Source organism: Quercus suber, unplaced genomic scaffold (assembly GCF_002906115.3).
Source record: "Quercus suber isolate HL8 unplaced genomic scaffold, Cork oak 2.0 scaffold_94, whole genome shotgun sequence".
In the NCBI taxonomy this organism is placed as follows: domain Eukaryota; kingdom Viridiplantae; phylum Streptophyta; class Magnoliopsida; order Fagales; family Fagaceae; genus Quercus; species Quercus suber.
This window is the reverse complement of record NW_027069559.1, coordinates 913514-931897: the sequence shown is the minus strand read 5'-3', so window position 1 is coordinate 931897 and position 18384 is coordinate 913514. Positions and strand designations below refer to the sequence as shown.

Here is an 18384-nt window from a genome sequence, read left to right as displayed (position 1 = left end):
TTTCTTCGGCGGAACGCTGATGAGGCAACCCATCAGTCACCGACGGTAGTGGCACATTTGAGATTTTGATGTAAAAATTAGTGGAATTTCCGGCACCGGAAAACCGTGAGTTGTTACGAATTGTGATTGTACAAAACTCGTTCTTTGTTTTATTTTAAAGTGTCCAATGGAATTTGGAAATTTGATTCGACTTAAAAAAAAAAAAAAAAAAGAAAGAGGAGGGAGAGGTGGAATATTGAAAATTTCAAGGGTATAATGGTATTTTGAATATATGAAATTGAAATGCATCCATTTAATTGCTTGCTTGTCTCAGAGGCGGAGAGAGTGTTCCTACTTCCTAGATTCTTTTTCCTCAATTCTTCTCTCTCAACAAAATGGGTTCTCTCCTCTTTCTCTCACTCTCAACAAACAAACTCAGATCAGGTAAGGAAATATCGATCTTTGTTTGTTTGTTTTTTATTTTTTTAATAATGTTTTTCTTTCCTTAATAATTCAATCAGTGAATTTGCTATCAGATTTATGAATATTGTTTTTTGAAATTTTTTGATATATATATATATATATTTGATATATATATATATATTTGATATATATATATATATATATATATTTGATAAAGCATCTCAAGAAAGGCAATCTCAAGTTGTTCTCCATCTCATCTGCTGACCAGCCTGCTGATATCTTCACCAAGTCTCACCCACCTGGTCGTCTTCGAGATCTTATATCCAAACTCCAGTTGGCTTCCTCCTTGCCACCTCGAGTTTGAGGGGGGATGTTAGTGTATAGATTAGCCCATTGGGCTTAGCCTAGTATATTACTTGTACTATACTTCTATTACTTGTACTGCACACATACCTAGCCTATATAAAGGCTCTCTTTTGTACATTGTTACACATATAATATTATACTGACTATTCAGTCATTCTCTCTCTTTATATTGTTAACACTCAGGATGAAATAATTATAGACAATATATTGTCATGATTTTCTTCAAGAACAACTAAATGTACCCATTCATAAAAGGATATAAAAACAATAAAAACCCAACTAAATCTTATCAATACATAAAAGGATATGGATAAAATACAGTGCAAAAGTACAACCACATGCATGATTGAAATCTTGAACAAGCACCAAAGAGTAACCTACCACCAGTTCCTGAAGCAACGTCCAAAGAATGTCTTCTAATAATTGATGTTCATCTTGGGCTAGTTTTGTTTGTTTCTGTCAAGGAAAAAAACATAAACCAAATCACCTATCAAGCCTAAAGAAAAAGAAAAGAGGAAAAAAATAAAACAACAACAAAAAGCTTAACAATATAAGCACGCAAACCATTGATAGACTAGTTGTGTTTCACGATCACGGCATAAGAAAAATTGAAGAGCATTAGTTAAATGTTAACTAGGTAAGAAACTGATCTGCTCAGAAATCGCACCAAGGATCAAGCATTGATCCCGGTTGAGACATGGATCATTCATCTGGGAGACACAAGAGAACAACCCCCATATAAAGGTTTGAGCTTTTTATTTGTCATTTCATTTTTCTTATTTATAAGTAAAGCTCATTAGAAGGTTTGCACACGCCATCTTTTTCACGCACTCCAAATGCTCAACAATACAGTGATGAAAATTATACAAATTTCTAACAACTAGGCCATACCCATGTAAGAAAATTGGGGAAATAATAAAAATCAAATGGTAAACCACAAAAAAATTGAATGCGAATTACAACCAAGGCCAAGGGTTGAAGTGACTAATAACCAAAAAAGAAAAAAAAAAAAAAGAAAAAGAAAAAAAAGGGCTTACCATGTTGATTGTTGAAAGCAACTATGAAATAAGTTTCCTACCCAAAACTAATAAACAACAATGGATCAGTTATCCATGCATATTTAACTATATAATTTATCAAATGAGTTAAACGAATCACATAACTATGAAATAAGTCATATAATTAAAATTATATGTGTTTTCTCTAAACTAGTTTGGACAAATTTTGGCATTTTTCTTAATATTCTTTACCAATACTCCCCCCTATTTAAAAAAGAAAAAAAAGAAAAAAAAGAAAAGAAGAAGGAGCCACTCTAAAAAGGGAGGCTAAAAGTAAACTTTTAAGAAAAACTTAGTAATTCCTAAGGCCTCATGATATCCATGAGATCTTGGATTTGAAACCACTTGTTGTAGACACCTCATTTTATACCCCTTATCCAAAAGACGGTCGTAGGCGCTTGCACCCACTTGGGGATACCTCCTTAAGATTCCTTCCTGTAATAACCTAGTGCGTGTGGGACGGGGGGATTACATACACCCGATGGAATAGTCAGATGCTCAAAGAGGTCTGAACACCCTTGTTTGTAAAAAAGAAGAACTTTTTTTTTTGTCAACATCTATGCCCAAATCAATCTGTCTCGGCCTATAAAGCCCTAAATCCAGTGACCCAATAATTAATATGAGCCAATTCCAACAAACCCTTTTAAGAATTTTCTATATATATATATATATATTTATCATTCTCTTTCTTTTTTGGCTTTTATTAACCCTTTTTTTTCTTTTTTCTTTTTCATTTTAATGGGCTTAACGGTTCGCATTAGATAGAACTATATTGAAAATAAAATGACTAAAATGGAAAAAAAAATTATTAAATTGAAAATAAATCAAAGTAAGAGATTTGGCTAGGGTATGCAATGGACCTAATTGGATGCTACCATGTGTTCAAGAGTTGCCACCGTGCCACATGGTCGCATCCCATAAGATCCAATGCACTGGACTTAAGTCTTTCCCTAAAATTAGAGGATATAATTTGTAATTTAGCCTAAAAATAATTATTGCTTAACTGATGATTACTTAGATAAAAATTATGAGTATTGATGGTTAATAACTCCTAGGCCAACCCTTTTTTTTTTTTTATAATCTTTTTTACTAAGTTTCCTACTCAAAACTAATAAACAACAATCAATCAATTATCCATGCATATTTATCTATATAATTTATCAAATGAGTTAAACAAATCACATAACTATGAAATAAGTCATATAATTAAAATTATATGTAATTTCTCTAAACTAGTTTGGAAATTTTGGCATTTTTCTTTATATTCTTTACTATAGTTATCAAAACGTGAATCGTATTGTGAATTGATTTTTGATTTTTTTTTTTTTGTATTGTGTATGGTAAGATACACAAACACTTAATAAAATTTATTAAAAGAAATTATAGATATACATATATAAAGGGTATATTTATTATAAATTTTGAATATATTCAGCTAATGATTAATTTACTCACCATTTATGTAATAATATTTAATACGCTAACTAACTAAATAACTAGCACGTGTTTATAATATACATATTCAAATTAAATAAATTCAAAAGTGATAATATATTACAAATGATCCAAAAATTAATTTATTTTTATCATATTCATCATATTGGCTAATCAACCCCATCTAAGTCAATGCTATCATCACGTTTATCATTTTGCAAATTTATTTCTTCATTAAAATTTTCTTCATCGTCACTAACATTTACTATCTCTTCTTGTTCTTTTTATTTTAATAATTAAAAATTTTCTTCTTGGCATTCTAGTTTCTTGGACTTATAACAATAATGATTTTTTTTTTAATTAATATCTTATTCACAGTATAGAAAATAAATTTGTAAATATTAAAGTAAAGTGTAAGTTTGTCCTTCTTACGTTGCAAAATAGCAAAATTTTAATAAATAAAACTAAACTAGATATTTAAAGTGGCTCAACTCCTTATAAAAATAAGGATAAAAATATTAGATATATCTACCATAAGTATAAATGTTTGTAGAGGGTAAAGGCCGGGGTTCAAGTCTCTAGGAGGGAGACTCACACATATACACTTAGATTATGTTATAGTAGAATTTCTATTTTGTAAAAAAAATCTACATCTTATCATTCAAATTTCTAAGCATAATAGCACGTCACCCTTTTCATCATGGATAATAACTCCTAGGCCAACCCTTTTCTATAATATTTTTTACCAAGTTTTCCTACTTAAAACTAATAACAACAATTTATGTCCCAAAAAAAAAAAAAAGTAAATTGCAAATTACACTGCTGAAATTTGGGGTTGATTAGATTTTACATCCTGAAATGCGGTTAAGTGACACATCAATGTGTTTTATTTTTGCCAAATTAACCTCAAAACTACGTCATTTCAAAGTGATGACCAAGTGAAGAGCTGGTACACATCAAAACTATGTCATTTCAAGCCTAAACTTGAAACACATTACTCTAGCTTAAACGTCACCATTCAAAACAAATTCTAAAATCTAATACAGAAACCACGGGACCCCACAAATAGACCTGTCTAACCCAAACCCCACGAACCCAAACCTATCAGCTCTTGTGAACCCAAGCGGTGGCAGCGGTGGCAAAGGCTCAAAGTTCAATATGTAGAGTGCAAGAAAGAAGAGTGCTTTTTACTTCGGCAAATAGAACATGTTTCGTGTTGGAGATTGCGAACATCTTGTCAAAACTACAACATTGCTTAAATCCAAATGCCAAAAGAAGATAACCAACAAAAGTATGCTTCAAAGTTCCAAGATATTGTCCAAAGCTGAGTTTCGAGGTTAACCGGATTGTTGACTAAGTACATGCCCATGGAAGTATAGATAGAACATTTGATATTGAGTGTATAGTAAAATGAGGTGGTAAAATAGATAAAGTATTTTTTTGATGTACTAAAAGGTAAAATTTTTAGCAGCACCACTGTGAATGCTCTAACTTCAAAAAAAAAAAAAAAAAAAAAATCCTAACTAGCCTAGTATTAAAAAAACATATTATTTTGTTTTTGTTTTTGTCTTTGTTAGTAGATGATTGCATCTTAATGTATTTAAAAACAACAATTTTGCGTATTTATAATTTTTTTAATATTATATAGATGTCAATTTTGAGTTTTTTTTTTTTTTTTCCTTTATACTCCGGCCCCCGCTAGCTCAAAATCTTGAGTCCATCTCTGCAAACACCCCCAAACTTTAGGAGCATAGTTTGCAATTTAGCCTTAAGAAAATAATAATGAAAAGTGATAGAACATTTTAATAATACACTGGAAGTATAAGAAAATGGTTGAATAAAACTAGGGTATTCCTCTAACTACATTGAGGGCTGTAAATGAAGTATTAATGATTTATTTAATTTTATCTGAGCATAATTTGAGTTTGAGCTTATCCACGAATTAAATTACATGTTTAAGCTTAATTTATTTTATCATCAAATGCAAGTTTGAACTTATTCACGAGTTTCCTATGATGATATTGATAAATAAATTATAGTTGAAATTGTATTATTTGAGTTACATACTTACATAGATATAATGATTTTCATTTATTAACTTAAAAAATACAGGTTCACACCTTCTATTATGAAGAATTATATATCAAATTCAATAATTTTGTATACAATATATTTATGAGTTGTAACTAATTTTAGTATTAGAAAATTAAGAGTTGTGGCTTCAAAAAAAAAAATATTGATATTTGCATTCACACAAACATATATATATATATATCTATGAGTGTATGCATATGTTTTGAATTTATTTTAATTGGTTTATCACTTTAATAATTTGAACCCCAAATAAAAAATTCTTTACTCTCTATCATTGCTTATTTGATACTACAGTTATGATAATTTTAATGTCAAACAACTTTTGACACAAAACCTCCTTATTTTTACTATTAACAAAGAGAATTCTAAAGCACTGTATTTTCCTTTTCTAAATAGTTATCTTCTCTTTTTCTAAACTACTTATATATTTTATTAATTATAAAAAAATTATTTCTAATTTTAAATATTTAATAAATATAAATAATCTTAACTGTACGCCTTGTAACCAGAAGATAATATATATATATATATATATTTTGCTGAATGTAAAATGATATTTATGAATGCTATAAAGTATAGTATAATTTTTGACATGCTAGGGAACTAAATTTTAAAAGAAAAAAAAAGTAGGAAAATAAATCACCACAACAACTTTTTTTTTTTTTTTCCTAAACAAGGGTGTTCAATGCTTTTCAAGTATCTTACTATTCCCTCAAGGGTATGCAGTCCCCTGTTCCACACGCACCAAGTTATTACAAGGAGAAATCCCATGAAGGTGGCCTCAAGATGCTAGTAAGAGGTTTCGAAATCAAGATCTCATGGATATCGTGAGACCTTAGGAACCACTAAGCCAACACAACAACATTAATAAATGAACAACCATGAGAGTATCTAATTAAATTGAAAAGATAACTTTGACCACAATTTTATTTATTGTGAAAAAAGAGAGGAGGCATAGATTGCCACTGTCTATTAGGAGGTGCTACACATTCTAGAAGCTTCTCTAACAGTTATCTTGAGTGTTCTTAACTTTAGGTTGTGCAGCCACTGTCTTAACATTGGACAACATTGAGCACATCCTTTTCTCTAATCACTATGAAGAAAAGAGGCCCTGCATGTGGGCCCCCATTCACGAGTATGGAGCATTGCGTGATGGATTAATAGAATACATGGAGTTCTTCAGCCCTAAGATAGGTAGTACGAGTAAGGATGGTTAAGCCGTGATAGGTAAGAGAAGTAGTTTTATTAAATGTCCAAAAGATGGAGTAATTTGCTGCAAAGTGATGCAGAGGTAAGCGAATTCTAGCCTTTTAATTATTCGTACCTTATAATTTTTGTCCCAACTTCTAGGAGACTACATAGGAATTAGGAACCAACATCAACATTCTTCTTGTAAATCATTTAGATGGTGATGTGCCACTCATTTAATAAATTAATGGTTTAATTGGCCGATTCTATATGTTTTTGGGTTTTTGAATATATTTAAGGGTTATTATCCAGTGTTGATCTCACCAAGGGAGGAATAGCTTGAAAAGTCCTACTCTTTAGCACTTGCCCTTGATTATACTCTTTTTTAACTTTATGCTTCATTTGATTGGCGAGAAAGAGCAAGAATAGTGAAAAATGTTTTGACATCATTTGGTATTTGGTAGACAAAACTACTTGATTTGACTTAACACATTCTTTTTAATAAGTAAGCATTTTGTTTAGAAAAAAAAAAGCACAAAAAGGGCACAACCCTAGTACATTGGAAGTATACAAGAGATTTAATTTGCTTAATTCAATTTTTTGGCTTAAATCATGTGGTAATTTCATGTTTCTAAAAAGGGTGATGAATACATTGCCAATTTTTCTTTCTCAAACTATCAGAAACATGAATTGAGGAGGCAGTAATGGATCATAAGAGGTGTCCCACATATTCTAATCTGGTCCAAAAGGATCTCACCCCATTAGCTACACAGGTTCTTAAATCGTTCAACTATACTATTGAACCACCTATCTTGATAAGTTGTGCTCTCTTTTTGTTGTTCTCTTTCAAGAGCTTTCAATTTTGTTGAATTTCTAATTTGTGTTTAGATGATTGTACAGAGGCGAGTGTGGCATAGAAACCAAAAGGATTTTCAATGATAGTTCTACAAAAATCAAGTATAATCTTTCAATAGATTGAGTAATACACCTCTCACTTCCTTTTATTAATTTTATATTTATGATAATTTTTGTAACAAACAGTTTCGACTTTTCAAAAATTTGCTTGTAGCATGATTTTTGTAACAATAATAGTTTTTAACAGGTGAGTTCTTAATTTTGTAACTGAATATTCAATATGTGTGTAAAAAACCCTTGAATGTTTAGACCCCAAATTACAAATTATCAATTCAAGCTTATAATCAAACAATTAATGTGCAGAACATGAACATAAGCCAAACACAGAATTGATAAACAATCTAAGCCAATTATAATCACATCCACAGTAGAAATAAAAAGGCAAAGATAAAGGAAGGGAGATGCAAACACAAGGACAACACGCGATGTGTTATCGAAGAGGAAACCGAAGCCCTCGGCGTAAAACCTCTCTGCCGCCCTCCAAGCGGTCAATAATCCACTAAAAAATGTAGTTGGGATACATGAACAGCAATAGACCCTCCAAGCCTAATCTACCCAGGTACCTAAGCCCTCCAAATTTCCTGCTCCGATGAGGTTGCGCCAAACCTTTTTCTTTTCTAGCTTACCGGATTCCGCTACTAAACCATAGCATCAACCAATGAACATTGGTTCCTTCCAAACTGCTTCTCTTAGCACCAAATGAATCTTCTCACAGACGTGGGTGTGATGAGAAAAGGATTTGGTCAAAGACCTCTCAAGGATGTATCAATGGAGAGGAATAGAGTAAAGGAATTTGAAGAATCTCTTAGGTGAAGATTAGGGATGAGATAATCTTGTTTTTTTCTAGGGTTTCTTTTTCAAAATTCTCTCTGGAAGCTCTCTACATTTCATGGGTATAAAGGTCTATATATAGTGGTGTGTGTTTGGAATACGAAGAGACAGTTTTTATCAAACAAGGCTGGTTGGCGGCTTGACCTCTCGGCTTGTCTAAGTCGCGAGTTCAAGTCACGAGATAACGGCCTGGCCAGCTTGGGACTTTTTTCTTGTAGTGTGACAGCTAGCGCGACCCTTCAACTCCGCTGTATGCTTCTCACGTGCCTACAATTGGCGGCTTGCCAGTCGCGAGTCAGCCGCGAGTCCTAACCGCGAAACTCTGCTTTTTTGTACAAACTTGAGCTTTTCTTCACACTCTCTTCACACATTACCCTTACATGAATCCCACCTAAATACAGGATTACTAAGTGCTAAATTACAAGCAAATTGGCACGGAATAAAGCCAACAAGACGGTTGATAAATTTCAACCTTACAGTAGCTTTCTCTTTTTGTGCAGTCTAGAGCTAAATGTTGTGTCCAAGTAGGTGACTAAACCCATTTAATCTTACATTAAAAGAATGAATGTATGACATAATCTGCAAATGTCTTACAAATTTTTATATTTGTTTATCAGTTTACAATTTCAAGTATAGGGCAAATTTGTGCTTGCTCCATTAAGGTGGCTTTTGAGACTTCCACAACAAAGAACCTCTTCGGCAAGTGCTGTTATCTCTACATTAGCTTGGTATTAGTCATCCTTGAAGTAGTCTTTCAATTCTTTTTAAGGCTGCTTAGGATGCCACTGTTGTGAAATTTTAAAGTACTCACAAGTGTACAAACCGTACCGAAGTATAGTTGGACAAGAACGAGGTCGAACCCACAGGGACTTGAATGAACATAGGAAAATTAAATCAAATCTTAACCAAATTAATCATAATCTAGTTTAATAAAAATTGGTTGTTTTGAAATTAAATAAACTAAGCAATTAATAAAATTAAGCAAATAGTTAAACTAAGCAAAAAATATAATATAAAGCAGTAAAAAGATGTAAACAACCTAGAGAAAGGAATTAAGGTTTTGGAATTCGCCTTGTAAGTCATATCAGCATATATTTATGATCATTAATTTTTTCCAACCACTACATGATAATCTAGAAATCAATCTTGCTACCATGGAAAATATTATCATTAAAACTTCTATTTAGATATCTAAAACATGTTCTTCTTCGCTTCTTACATATAAAATCAAATCATCAATTATATCCATAGCCAAACAAATCACAAGATATATTCAATTCTAAAAATCAAATCATAAATTGTATCCATTGATAGACAAATGACAAGCGGTATCCAATTTTATAATCAAGAATTAATAAACCAAGCATTCAATTAATTAAGATAAATCCTAAATCATGAGAAAAACATGATTGAACTCATATCTAGAATCCCATCTTAGTCAATTGATACGAAGCAAGAACAATTTAAATCATTGAAGAACAACTATTGTGGGAAAAATCAAATCACATAAATATTATTGATAATCCTTTACAAGGTTTCATCCCAACCCTAATTATAAATTTAGCTATTCATGGTAATTGAAAGAAAACACAGAAATAAAATACTAAACATTAAACTAGATAAATAAAATAAAACTAACTGTCATGGAAAAAAACCAAAGAAGTAGCCGTACTCTCTATACATTTAGCCCTCAGCCCTAGCACTCCTCAGCCCCCTGAATTTTGCCCTAAAGAGCCTTTAAATAGGTCAAGGAATCCTATTACAAGTTGAATTTCCGTTTGGAGAAAATCTCAGATTTTTAGGCTTCACTTAACCGACGATTTTGGCCCATTTAACTTCAGAATTAGGACTTTTGGTAAACTACAAAGTTATAGCCCTTTAAGTTAAATTTCCAGCCCAACTTCAATCATCTTGATTGGACATCTGAGCCGAAAGTTGTGCCAAAAATACTAACTGATGTGCAGGCTGGAATCCTAATCCGAATTTGACTTGGATTTGGTGCAAATTTCCTTTGATTCCTTGCTCCAATTGGACTTAAATTTAATTGGGTTGGACTTTTTTAACTTCATCATGGCCCTTGTAAAAGTGAATTCCATTAGCTTTCTTCTTTGCACAAATCCACTTATTTAATTCCATTCTCCTACAAATGACAAATTCACGCAATAAGATTCAATTAAGTACAAAATTGATTATTCAGCATTATTCCAAAACCAAATATAAAATGAATGAATTAACTCAAAATAAGTAGATAATGCTTTCTTACAATGATATAAATATACAAAATTAAGCTATTATCAATGCACATCAGCCACAATATTTAAAGCCATGGGCAATTACATATATGAGACTCAAACATTTATATGAACCTAAGAATTTTATACACGTGCAATGGATTCCTTTTTGTACAAATGCTAAGTGAGTGTTTCATATTATAGTATCTGTTTCCCAATAATATTGTTTCTCTTTTGCAGTTTGGATGGAAGTCATTGTGTCCCTGGTTGACATCCATTTAGATGAAATACCTTGTTTTTTTACCTAATTTCTCCTATTAATTGTTGTTCTTATTGGAGAATCTTGGAATTTCCCTTATAGGTGATATTGTGAAATTATTAATCAAAGCAGAGTTGATGACCAAAGCTTTGTCACATCATATGCTCTATACAAGCAAACTTTCAGAATCCATGAGAACATGAAATTGCACTGGAATGGAACTTACATATTTCTCACAACAATTGAAGATAAATTGATGAGAATGCTTATGTTCTAGGGTCAACTTTCCTCCCCTACCCCTCCGCAAGATATATTGATGAGAATGCATATGTTCTAGGGACATGAATTTTTCCCTACATTTAGTTAGGATTTTATGCCCTTCCTAGATTTTTAGATTCTTAGTTCTTACTACTTGAAGTATGAGTGTTTGCCTTCAAAATTTCTTAAGGTTGTCCATCGCCTTATGTATGGTTCCAACTGCTTTACTTAAGGTCAACTTTGTGTTTGGTTATTTATTCTTTAATTCACATTTTTTTGGCCCTAGAGTTTGATATTCACAAATTTTAATTATTTTAAAGCTGGATATAAACCCTAAAAATTCTACTGGTAGAGTTCTACCTGCTAGGTTTAGAGTATTTTTAAATCTCTAATACTTTGTCTTTGGAGAAAAATTTACATCTGTTTTTTTTTTTTTTCTTCCTTCTATTATTTTTCCCCCCAGCTTCAAGTAGTTATATTTCATACTTCCTTGAAGAAGGTTTGAAAAATTCACGAGTGCAATAGTGAAATGTCAAATGTTTATTTCTATTTAACAACAAAATCTAATGACAATAGAGAAAACATCATAATACAATGTCCTCATATTTTCTTCTTCATTTTTTAGACTATTTGCCTCAATGTCTTAAGGAGAGCCATTACTTTAGGTTAGTGAAGTGGCAAATAGAGGTAAACTATAATATTTTTGAGCAAAATGATAAAAATCTATGGAAATTGGTTAGTATTTAATATGATATTTTAGCTGTTGTTTTCTCTACAGATGATGATTCAACTAAGCTTGCAATTGGTCTCATAACTCCTTTTTCTATAAAGAGGTGAGCCTCCATGTTTCTTTGTGGTAAATTTGTCAATTTCTTTATATTTTAAGTATCTGGATTTTTCAATTTATATTTATTTATTTATTATATCTCCTTACAATGTGGGATGAAAAGTTGGTTTAATGCATAACCATATCTGTAGGTATTTGAAGATAATAACATATTTCTCTCTCTTTTGTTATTATTTGTTAGGGATGTCAGCCATTATATGGCCATCTAGTTCCCCATTGAATGGTTATCGAATGGAGACTATATAACACTAAATAGAAGAAGGGAAATTTACACCATTCTTGAATCTAGCTATCACAAAGAAGCTCATAATGATTTGGACTGCTCAATTTTGTCCTTTTGCAGAAGTATCAGTCGTCTTCAACAGTTTTGGAAGAGAAATGAGGACATATGAGTAGATCTAGTTATTTCATCTGCAATGCTGAATTTGCAATTCTCAACATGTTGAATTCTATTGTCAGCTAGGCTATCAAACATTTCATTACTTCTTCAAATATCACAATTTGGGTGGCCAACTTTGTGTTAGGTTTTAGTGGATCCGATTGTTGGATTCCTTTTGCAATTATAACTAGGGTGCCCTTTGTGCTCATATGCCAGTTAATGTTTTTTTTTTTCTTCTTCTTGTGTGGATAGAAACTTTGGAAAGAAATTCTACATGTCTACAAGCCGGAGATTTTTTAGCAAATCAATCATTTTTATCTTTGTTTCAATTTTTATTTTTCAAATTCAGTGAGCTATGTATTGCACACTTCGTATATAGTCCTTAATAAAATTTTAAACACTCTACCTATAAAAAAAAAAAAAAGAATTTTAAATACACAATTATTAGTCATGTGGCCATGTGTTTACAATCAATGTGTAATATATGAGCATGACTATTATTGCTGTTGCATATTATTATGAGACATCCAACATAACAAATTAACAATAGACAAAAATTGGGGTGATTGATCTTTTCAAAGAACCCAGTTTTGCAAAATTAATCTTATACCAGTTAGACTGTAGTGGAACCTACTTTCTCTGCTATTAGGAATCACTTATCTGGGTTGTCTTGGTAGTATGAGCTTGGATCAACATAGAAATCAGAGTTTACATTTACCAATTCTAAATAGATAGGCTACACATTGTAATTTGCAGTTTGGTACTAGAACTCTAAAACGATCCAGTGATGATGTGTTACTACTATGCATATTGATAACAACTAAATAGGCCGTACACATGGTTGAAATTTGAGGAAATAAATAATCAAAATGGTAAAACAAAAACAAGAAAACAAGAAGGCTTACCAGGTTGATTGTTGAAGATTTTCAAGCCAAAAAAGAAAAGAAAAGAAAAGAAGCATTGGTAGACTTGAAAGAAAGCAATCAATGCTACTTGGGTTACCAATGGTCCTGGCCTGGCCCAATATCTGTTCCCAAATCAGTCAGTCTCAACCCTTACATAAAATCCTTTAACACTCATACTAATATGCCCATATGCATTTGCTTACCCACAAAACTACTTGTCCTTACAAACCTTCAAGTGAAATAAGGTCCACCCGCTCCACAACCACAGGGCCCAAAATTCAGCGACCTTGTAACAGATATGGGCCAACTCTGATAAACATTTTTTTTTACATAATGTTTTTTTTTTTTTTTTTAAAATCATTCTCTTTCTTTTTAGGCTTTTGTTAATGAGGCACTCAATTAGGAGGTTTCAATGAGATTAAGTTCAACTGCGTATCTTGGGATCAAATATTTTATTTTAGTAAAGACGGGTTATTCAGAGAACTGATGATATAACAGGGCATTGATTTTCAACTAGTAGTTTTGCTATCTATGCCTTTCAAGTTGACTTGGTCAAAAAAAAAAAAAAAACCTTTCTATGTCTTTGTTGTTTGTATGCAATATGGACTAGACGCTTAGGACTGATGGTCATTATTATTGCATTGACCCACTAATTTACTTGGGTGGAAGACAGAAAAACTACTTGTGCGAAATCACTGCATGCTATACTCCTAGTAGCTTTGAGAAAGTAAGTTGTGTGTCCATCAACCTTTTTTATCTTTTAAGACAGGATATCTAATTAAGTCATAAGATTTTTGCCATTTCATTTATCTCTTATTCCTAAAGTTTCATTCAACATAATTGTATATATCAAATAAATTTAATGCTATCAAATTTAGTTGATTTAACTTTTGTCAAAAGTCTATGTATGGATTAGCTTAAATTTCAAAGTTGGATTATGCAAACAAGGCAATAGGATCAAACTTCCACAATGTACGGGAATAAAGCATTAACGGTCCTAAGCATATTTTTTTGCATTCTTTTGGTTTGATGTTTGTGTATGAAAGTGTTGAGTTGGGAGTACTTAAAAAAAAAAAAAAAAATTATTCTCCTCTAAACGGAAATATAATATAACGTGTATAAAAAAAAAAAATCAATAAAATTTGTTATTGAGAAAACATAATCTATATCTATATATATCTAAAAGCTGAAGTGTAGCATTTATTGTTGCTATGCTCCAGTTAAGTCACATCAGCTTTCACGTCATTATCATTTTTCTATAATTTTTTTAACATTTACTTTAAAAAAAAAAAAAATTTACTCCTTCTCCAACCTTTCTCATTCCCTTACCTTTTCATCTCTCTACTACACTTTACCTTAATATTACTCTTCATCTTTCCCTTCATCTTCCTTTATTTTTTTGTCTCTTCTTATTCACACCTTCTTACTATAAATTTGTCAATCTCTTTTCCATTCTTTACATACTTTTCTCTCACGAAAAAAGCTTCTCTCTCTCTCTCTCTCTCTCTCTCTCAATTTTTTGGTAGATTTTTTTTTTCTTACATCTATGCTTTAGGTTAATAAATTTCTATGTTCTTTGTAACTTTATTTTGAGCTAATGCAAATTAGTTTTGTGTTTTAAGTTTTTTTCTCTCTCTTTAATTGTTAATTTTATTACATGTGCTTTTCTTTAAATTATTAGTTTGGGTTGCTTTGAATTCACTTATTCAGTTGTTCTATATATGTTATTTTTGTATTTCATGGCATTTGTTCTATGAAATTCCTTTTAGACTTGATATGTTATCTTTTCATTTGATTTTTTTTTTCACTCCTCATGTTGTGATAAATATGAAGTCAATAACTGATTGATTCTAACTATAATGTGTGATATCTATGTTGGTGAACAAGCATGCAGTTCTGCTTTAACCTAATAGCCAGGTTTCTTCATAGAGAGAATCTCCAACAATGCAAATGCAACAATTTGTAACTTTAAGTAACGGAGTATCACAGAAAATTTAGTGACCATAATTATGCCAGAAGATAGATAGACCAAGTTGTAAGTGAAAGCTTCACTTTTTGTTTAATGGATGCATTTGGGTTTTGGTTCCTTGGCCTCTTTTTGTGTCTTCTAGAAGTAATATTATTAATATTTTCTCTCATTTTTTTTTTAAATTTAACATATAATGTTTTAGTTTCATACAAATAAATAAAAATTTTCTTATAAAATTGTACTCATTTTTTTAACAATTACACCTTCTCCAACCTTTTGCATTCCTTTCACCTTTTTCATATCCCCACTACCCTCAACCTTAATATCACTCGTCATATTTCTCTTTATTTTCTTTTACTTTGTCTCTTCTTATTCTTATCCTCTTATTATAAATTTTTCATTCTGTTTTTAATTCTATATTTTTACATAATTTTCCCTCACAAAAAAGGTTATTTCTCTCTCAATTCTGTTGGTGGATTTTATTTATTTATTTTTCTTGCATCTTTGCTATAGGTTGATAAATTTTTGTATTTTCTATAACTCTACTTTGAGTTGATGTAATTTAGTTTTGTGTTTTTAGTTTTGTTTTTTGTTCTCTTTGATTGTTAAATGTTATAATATTGTATTATAAAGAATTAAATATAGTATAAGAATATTATATTATTCTATTACATAGTATGATTTGGGTAATTTGGTGTTTATTGTTTTTTTTTTTTTTTTCTTCTCATCTTAGTTTATTCAACATGTAAATTCAGACACATCTTCCATATCATTAAATTATTTATATTTTCTCTCTTTCTTTTTTTTAAAAAAAGATTAAACATATAATATTTTACATAATTCAATAAATAAAATTGTACTCCAAACAAATTCCAATTTAGAAACACTAAATTAAAAAAAAAAAAAAAAGCTAATGGTAATATCACACCAAATATAACATAAAGAAACTAATAATGCATATTTAATGCAATAGAATCATCATCAAATTTTGGAAAACAATAGTTGCCAATGGGGGAGAGAGAGAGGAGAGAGAGAGAGAGAGAGAGAGAGAGAGAGAGAGAGAGAGATTGTAAATAAAAAAAATACAAAGTAATGAATAGTAGATAAAGAAAAGAAAAATCAAACGTCAACTAGTAACCGTTAATTGGAAAACAAAGAAGCTGTAAGGAGAAGTAAAAAATAAAATAGAGATGATTATATAGGGAACATTAAAAACTTTACAGTGCAATGAAATAAACTGTTACATTCACTTAAAAAATTAAATCAAAAATCAAAAATTAAATACAATCATAGCACTACATTTAAACTAAAAACTAACCAAATTCTCTAACCATAGAAACCATATTTCCAATCATAACTAAAAGGAGATATTCTCCAATAATAATAGAAATTACACAAGAAATAAAATTTTAAAATCTCTTTTTTGACCTTTCATTTAATCATATTTATAACATAAATATAAAATTTTCATACACCATTTCTTTTGAAAATCAAATGAATGGTGCTACCTCTCATTTAAGGTCTTTGTTATGCAATTCATCAACCAATAATATATGATAATGATAAAAAACATTACAAATGAGATCATGAAAAAAGTGATAAAATTTAGGCTTGTCCACGGGTTGGGTCGGTTCGGGTTTGGGCCTGAACCGAACTCAACCTGTTTGAGTCGGGTTGTTGGATCTTAGACCCGTATTCGACCGAATAGTCAGGTCGGATCCAATGATTCGGGCCATCGGATGGGTGGGTCGAAGCTGTTGGTTAGGTGGGTTTGGGTCATTAATGGGCCCAGTTTTTGGACTTCTATAAAAAAAAAAAAAATTAGGTTCACTTTTTTCAGCCCTTTTAGCCCATATTAAGGAGTTTGACAGTTTTAAAAATTATTTGGGTGTCAAATTAGTTGGGCCTCCGTTTTCCTTTTTTTTTTTTTTTAATGGCCTTCAAGTAAAGTTAAATTAAGCTACTTAACTTATAAATATATTGGGCCTTCAGAACAAAAACTTCCTGGAAAAAAATCCTCACCCCAGGTCACAAAATAAGCCAATTTTTACCACTTGTTAAGCATTAAATATCCTGGACTTGATACCCCACAACAGCACCAAATAAACCTATTCTTACATCTGTTAAGCATCCACACATTGACCACAAAAACTAAAGAGCACAACACAAGTAACACAAAATCCTATTTTCACCACCTGTGACTTGTTAAGCAGCCACATTGACTACCCAAAAATTAACACAACAAATAAACTGGACAAAATAGCAAAACAATACACAAAACATGTGTATTTCCAACAACCACACAAAAGCAGCAGTAATTCAATGTTTCCAACACCCACACAAAGGCAGCAATAATTCAATGTTTCCACAAGGCAGTAAATCATAAGAAAGCAGTAACCTTGCTGGCTATACAATATTTCTAGCAATATAATTAATTACAAATTATAAAATACCACAGATCCAAAAAAAAAAAAAGCTTTCCCAAAGCATTAAATGACAAATACCCAAGCTTATAACTAATAGAAAAGAAAACCCATATGATTCCTAGGATTTCTTTTCTATAAGCATTAAGACTAGTATTGTTAGAAAAGCAATTTACAAAAAAGCTTCCAAAATGTTCCCAAAAGGCTGCCTCCTTTACAAAATAAATGATTCCACCTACAAAAGACAAAAAAATATTTAACAAATAATACCTTATTAAAGGACAGCAAGTTTATAACAGTAAGAGGCCAAAGGCAGTAACATACCAAGTCAGTTATCAATCTTCAACACTAATTATAGGTCATTTGCCTAAGCTAGAACCCAATTTGGAGCTAGTACTTGCTGATGCACTTGATGATGATTGTTGATTTAAAACTAGAAAGTGAAAAGAAATAAATACAACATATTAAATTTTGTTTGAACATGAGACAGACTATAAGTTCCAAAATTTAAACATATTACCTAAATCATGAAATTCCTCCTCCAATGCCTCAACCTCATCCCTTGATTGGCGATAAGAAATTGGTACTATGGCTTGAAGCCAATTTTGTGCACATACAAGGTTTTGAACCATGAGAGGAGAGAGAGAACTTCGAAATTGATCAACAATGCGGCCTTCGGTGCTAAATGCTGACTCAGATGCAACAGTCGAAACTGGTACAGCCAGCACATCCTTAGCCGCTTTGGACAACATTGGGTACCTACAAGAATTGTCCTTCCACCACCCCAATACCTCAAAATTCACATCCCTTCTACCATCACAATTT

The 18384-nt window shown here is 31.2% G+C and overlaps 2 long non-coding RNA genes across 3 annotated transcripts; one reads left to right on the top strand and one right to left on the bottom strand.

The window, feature by feature from the left end:
- The first annotated feature begins 6388 nt into the window (after window positions 1–6388).
- On the top strand, window positions 6389–12470 carry LOC136067996 (uncharacterized). 2 transcript variants are annotated; one of them, XR_010629387.1, is made up of 6 exons: window positions 6389–6645; window positions 7224–7521; window positions 8771–9016; window positions 10881–11723; window positions 11815–11869; window positions 12065–12470. It is a non-coding gene; the product is annotated as an uncharacterized LOC136067996 (long non-coding RNA). The 2 variants fall into 2 exon arrangements; XR_010629386.1 differs by having other exon boundaries at window positions 6389–7521.
- A 5287-nt stretch (window positions 12471–17757) lies between these two features.
- LOC136067986 (uncharacterized) lies at window positions 17758–18284 on the bottom strand. The gene is made up of 3 exons (XR_010629373.1): window positions 18080–18284; window positions 17884–17992; window positions 17758–17794 (listed from the first exon to the last, which is right to left on the bottom strand). It is a non-coding gene; the product is annotated as an uncharacterized LOC136067986 (long non-coding RNA).
- Between the last annotated feature and the right edge of the window lie 100 nt (window positions 18285–18384).